This window comes from Medicago sativa, chromosome 7 (assembly GCF_051527215.1).
Source record: "Medicago sativa cultivar Bolivia chromosome 7, Bolivia_mono, whole genome shotgun sequence".
Lineage (NCBI taxonomy): Eukaryota > Viridiplantae > Streptophyta > Magnoliopsida > Fabales > Fabaceae > Medicago > Medicago sativa.
The window spans coordinates 12,772,632-12,779,000 of NC_140755.1; the positions used below are offsets into that span (position 1 = coordinate 12,772,632).

At 43.9% G+C, this 6,369-nt stretch overlaps 1 pseudogene; it reads right to left on the reverse strand.

The window, feature by feature from the left end:
* Window positions 1-2,150: 2,150 nt before the first annotated feature.
* On the reverse strand, window positions 2,151-5,370 carry LOC146904354 (uncharacterized; annotated as a pseudogene).
* Window positions 5,371-6,369: the final 999 nt, after the last annotated feature.

A 6,369-nucleotide genomic window follows, 5' to 3' on the forward strand; every position in this document is an offset into this window, starting at 1 on the left:
GCCCCTGCGGAGTTACAATAATGGCCCCAATCCCTTTACCATAAGCATTGACAGCGCCATCAAATACCAACCCCCATTTGCTGTTGGGGTCCGGCCCTTCATCAATCAATGGTTCCTCACAGTCTTTTGCTTTCAGATACATAATCTCTTCATCAGGGAACTCAAACTTAATTGGTTGGTAATCATCAAGAGGTTGACAAGCAAGATGCTCAGCAAGGATGCTTCCTTTGATTGCTTTTTGGGCTTTATACACAATATCATATTCAGACAACAACATTTGCCAACGTGCAATCTTTCCAGTAACAGCAGGCTTTTCAAAGATGTACTTGATTGGATCCATTCGGGATATCAACCAAGTTGTATGATTCACCATATAATGACGCAGGCGTTTGGCAGCCCAAGCTAAAGCACAACAAGTCTTTTCAAGCATTGTATACCGAGTCTCACAGTCGGTGAATTTCTTGCTCAGATAGTAGATAGCATGTTCTTTCTTTCCAGTCTCGTCTTGTTGACCGAGAACACAACCCATGGATTCATCTAACACTGACAGATACATAATCAAAGGCCTTCCTTCCACTGGCGGGACAAGGATAGGTGGTTCCAACAAGTATTCTTTAATGCTATCAAAAGCTTCCTGGCATTCATCATTCCATACAACAGGCTGATTCTTTCTGAGCAATTTGAAAATTGGTCCACAAGTAGCAGTCATGTGAGATATAAATCTTGAAATGTAATTCAGGCGCCCGAGGAAGCGTCTGACTTGCTTTTTAGTTTGAGGGACCGACATCTCTCTGATAGCTCGGACTTTGTCAGGATCAACTTCAATGCCTCTTTGGCTGACAATGAAGCCTAGCAGCTTTCCAGATCTTACACCGAATGTACATTTGTTGGGATTCAACCGCAGTTTGTACTTTCTTAATCTTTCAAACATCTTTTTCAAATACACAACATGCTGCTCTTCATCACTTGACTTCACAATCATGTCATCAACATATACTTCAATCTCTTTGTGAATCATATCATGAAACATAGTAGTCATACCTCTCTGATACGTTGCACCAGCATTTATCAAATCAAACGACATCACTTTATAACAGAATATTCCCCATGGAGTAATGAAAGAAGTTTTTTCTCTATCTTCAGGTGACATCCGTATTTGGTTATAGCCAGAGAAACCATCCATAAAGGAGAACACTTTGGATTGAGCAGTACTGTCAACGAGTACATCAATATGGGGCAATGGGAAGTTATCTTTTGGACTGGCTTTATTCAAATCTCTGTAATCAACACACATCCGAACTTTCCCATCTTTCTTTGGCACTGGTACAATGTTGGCGATCCACTCAGGATATTCAGCTGTCATGAGGAAACCTGCGTCAATTTGCTTTTGCACCTCAGCCTTAATCTTAAGAGCCATGTCTGGGCGAGACCTTCTCAATTTCTGCTTGACGGGAGGGCATTCGGGTCTTGTCGGTATCTGATGCTCCACAATCTTGGGATCTAGACCTGGCATGTCTTCATAGGACCATGCAAAGACATCTGAATAATCATGGAGAAGCTGAGTAATCTTCTTTTTTACTTCTGGCTCAAGTGCAGCACCAATCTTGATCTCTTGCTTGTTCTCTTCAGTACCCAAATTAACGAGCTCGATCTCTTCCAGGTGAGGCTGAATGGCTCTTCTTTCTTGCTCAAGCAGTCGAGTGATCTCATACGGTATCTCTTCATTATCCTCCTCATCTTCGGCTTCATATACAGGGAATTCAAAATTTGGAGGAACCGTAGGGTCATTGTGTTCAACGGGTTTATTATGGTTCAATCTGCATAATATGATTGGGATGATTTTAGAAAAAGGTTTTTTATGCAGATTTTTGAAATTAATAAGAAAATAAAGACGTTTTGGTTTTTTCTGGCGTTACCATTATTTCCAAGAAAAAAGGTACTAAAAAGTAAAAAACAAAGAGTCGCGGAAAAGACGACAACTTTTATTAATAACGGCAATGCCGAAACAAACATGCCCTCACAAAGACATCACTTTCACCTTGGGCAGAGCGAAAGGATTGTTATTTTGAAAACAAAAAAAAACATGAGAAACAAGACACATTACGTGGAAGCATGCATGACTAAAGGAATATCAATGGCCTCCCTATTTCTCACGGTGCCTCCTGGTACAACAAACACAGTCACATCACTACTCTCAGCAGCATCTTTGGCAATAGCGTTGATAAACCCAGCACTATAGAAAGTTCCTGTTGAAACGCCTGAGGTCGGGGAGAAACCGAGGTCCTCTCTGCGCTTATTCTCCAGAATCTGTATCACTTTGCCCCAGCCAGTAGCTTGCCCTTCTTGAACAGCTTTCTGGGCGTCTTTTAATGAAGCCATAGTAGCACTATCTCTTCGGGGTTCTGCACCTTCAACATTCAAGCCTTGAAATGACGTTCCTTCGGCGGACCCTGCTTCAACACAAGAGAAAGATGACACTTGGCTAACCAGACACGCTTTTTCACCATGTACAGTGACAAGCTTACCGTTCCTCATAAACTTGAGCTTCTGATGCAGAGTGGAAGTTACTTCCCCAGCATCGTGGATCCACGGTCTTCCAAGGAGGCAACTGTAAGAGGCATTGATGTCCATGATTTGGAAAGTGACTTGGAACGTCTCCGGACCAATGGTGATTGGCAGATCTACCTCTCCAAGAACATCCTTACGAGATCCGTCAAAGGCCTTAACCAAATAACTACTCCCCCTCAGAGAAATTCCATGATGACTCAACTGTCTCAGTGTAGACTCAGGCATTACATTTAAGGATGATCCAGTGTCCACCAACACGTTGGATATCATGTCAGACTTGCAGTGCACTGAGATATGCAAAGCTAAGTTGTGGTTTTTCCCTGCTTCAGGAAGTTCATCGTCACCAAACCACAAGTTATTACAAGCAGTAAGGTTACCCACTATTCCATCGAACTGATCCACGGAGACTTCATGATCAACATAGGCCTGTTCCAGTACTTTCATCAACACTTTCCTGTGAGCTTCTGAGCTCAGGAGTAAAGACAAGATGGATATTTTTGATGGTGTTTGCAGCAGTTGGTCTACAATCTTATAATCGCTCTTTTTGATGAGCCTCAAAATCTCGTCCAGATTAGACTCTTCAATAGACTGGCCCGATGGGCTGGCATTCTTGTCAACAGGAGGAGCAACCGGTGGAGTTACTGTGGCAGCAGGTGTAACGACCTTCTTTTGGAACAAGGGTGGACGGACCCTTCCACTTCTCAGGGTTGTAGTTTCTTCATCAATGTTACTAACCGCAGCTGGGGATATCAGAGGCACTTCTACCCCATTCTCAATCATAGTCGCATCGTACTTGTAAGAGATTGCCTTAGTAGAGGCATAAGATACCGGGCCAGGTAGCCTGATCACCAAGGGTTCTACTTCCCTTGTCTGAGATACACTTTTGGCAGGAGAATCATGAAACACCGGCACAATCATACAAACGTCGCTGGCAACCAAGTACTTATTGTCCATTAGGCTCTGTATGTCACCCTGCACTGTACAACAACCCATAGGAGTCTGAAGACACTCTGAACAGGAAGCATGCTCATGTTTAAACAAGGAAGCTTGGCAAAGCTTGACATTTAGCGGCACCAAAGGAGTACCAACATTACGGACATCTAAAGTGGGAGCCTCTCGGGGAACCCTAGATGTTTCAACTTTATCAAAAGCCTCAATCATGTTAACAGCTGCATGGTCTGGAAGTGGGTTGTCAAGAACGTGCGGAACACTATTTTCAAAAGTCAATCGTCCTCTGTCTATTAGATCCTTTACAACGTACTTCAAAGCATAGCACCCTTCAACATCGTGGCCCTGAGCGCCCTGATGGAATTCACATCTGAGATCCTGTCGGAACCTGGGAGGCAATGGCGTAGGTGGAGGCTTGCCTGGCCTGGTGACGCAATGCCCTTTAGCAAGTAGAGTTGGGAGCAGATCAGCATACTGCATTGGTATTGGTGGAAAATAGGGCCTGGACCGAGGGCCCTGTTGTTGTGGAGGTTGCTGTTGAGCAGGAGGCTGCTGTTGTACCTGCTGAGCAATGGCATTAACGGGTACTGGTGGTTGACCCGGTGGCAGAGGATATTGCTGGTAGAATGGTGGTAAGAAGGGATGTTGAGAGTACTGCATATATTGGTAGGGTAGGGGTAACTGAGCAGCATTAATAGGAGCGACAACAGCTGTAGACTGGTTACCGGACACCATCCCTACTTCGGATTCCTTCTTCTTATGGTGGCCATTACCATACTTCTTTGGCGCGCTAGCTGAGGACTCGCCTTTTTCAAGAACAATGATACCTTCTCTGACAGCCTCCTCTAGACGAGTTCCCATAGTAACCATGTCGGAGAAATTATTTGGTGCAGAGACTATCATCCTTTCAACATATTCCTTCTTCAAAGTTTTCAGGAATGTCTATGTCAGTTCTTCCTCATCGAGCCGAGGAGAAACCCGGGCTGCTGCCCCTCTCCATCTCTAAGCATATTCGCGGAAGGTTTCATCTGACTTCTAAGACAAAGACTTAAGAGAATCTCTATTCGGCTTCAAGCGGGTGTTAAACTCATAATGATTTTCAAAAGCAGCAGCGAGTTCCTCAAAAGTATGGATATTGTCTTTACTCAAGCTAGTGTACCAATCTGCCGCATCTTCTGTCAAGCTATCCTGGAAGCAGTGGATCATTAACACATCATTATCTGCGTAGTTGGCCATTTTTCGGACGTACCGAATGACATGGCTATGTGGACAAGAAGATCCATTGTATTTGTCAAAATCTGGCACTTTGAACTTCTTAGGAACCTCAAATCGGGATACCAGGCATAGATCACGAGCCTTAGCAGAAACACCGTTCCCACGGCCAGCTTTGACCTCACGGAGCTCTCCAGCTAGCTCTCTTAACTGTTCTCTCATAGCCTCCATTATAGGGTCCTGTCCATGCGGAGTGTCAACATCGATTACCTGTTGCACAGTGTGCACAACAGGATCGGTAACAACAGTATTCACTTGAGGCATAGAGGTAGATGTAGAAGCAAAAGTTGTTGCAGGAATCTGTCCTTGATTAGCAATACCAGAAATACCAGCCGCAGTGTTGGGAGCATAGAAAGTTGAGAGTCCATAAGGGCGCCCATTGGGCATAACAAACCGAGCATCAGAAGCCATAGTGGATAATGGGATGGATGGAATCATTTCAGTAGTAACCGGAACAGACGTGACCGGTTGTTCTTGTGCAGCCATCAGAGTAGACATAGCGTCATGAGCCTTAGCCAAGTCTTCTTTCATAGCAGCCAATTCGGCACGGAGCTGAGCATTCTCTTCTTCAAAGTTAGCCATGTTTCTTCTCTTGTACAATCTTGTCTGATGAATTCTAGCTGGTTGGTGAACTTTGCGTGCACGAGCCACCTTTCAGACTGCGGCGGGAAAACCAGGAAGCAATGAGCACGAGGGAAGTTTTTTTGTGACCAATAAATGCATATGATGCATGAGATGAGATGTATACATGCATATGCAAAAAAGAATCTTTTTTGTGTTATCGAAGGGTTTTAGACAAATTATAAATTTGTAAACATTACTAAACAACTGAAACATCATAACCAGACGAAACAATCAAACATCACAAGGTCTTACAAGATAATTCCCTTTGAAATGCTAAGCCAATGGATAGACTTTGAAATGTAAAACAACAATAACAATTGGAAACAACAACAGCAAACATTAATCCTCAAGTATAGGAAGTGGAAGGATCATCCTCAGACTCAGACTCATAGCTGCAGTATCGGGCATAGAAGTCACGGGCAACCCTAGCCCTCTTGGAATCCCTCATAAGCAACTTATCCTTTTCTTCAATTTCTTTTCTAGCCTTTTCCAACTCCTTCTTCAACGTCAAAACCTCATGAGTCTTCTGCTCATCTTTTCCATCCAGAGTCATGATCAAATTCTCAGCCTCATAGTATCTAGTCTTCCACTGATGCTTCTCTCGGCTCTCCATAGCTAGATGCTCCTGATACATCTCCTGAATAGGCAGAGGTAGAGGCATAGGCATGGTCAGAGTAGATGCGGACACATATCTCATGGCGGAGTAAGGCATGCCAATCTTCTCAGCTTGGTTTATTACCCATTGAGTATAGGCCTCATGAGCAATACCGGATCTCACACCCATATGCTTCACATCTTTCTTCCGAATCTTGGACCAAGCCTCTATGAAATCTTCTCTTATTCCTGTAGGAGCATTAGAGTAATGGAAGAAATAAGGAGATGTAGCAAGATAGATGGGCTTCTCTTTCATCGGGAAACCAAATTGTCGCAAGGCGAGCTCCGGGTTATAGTTGATTC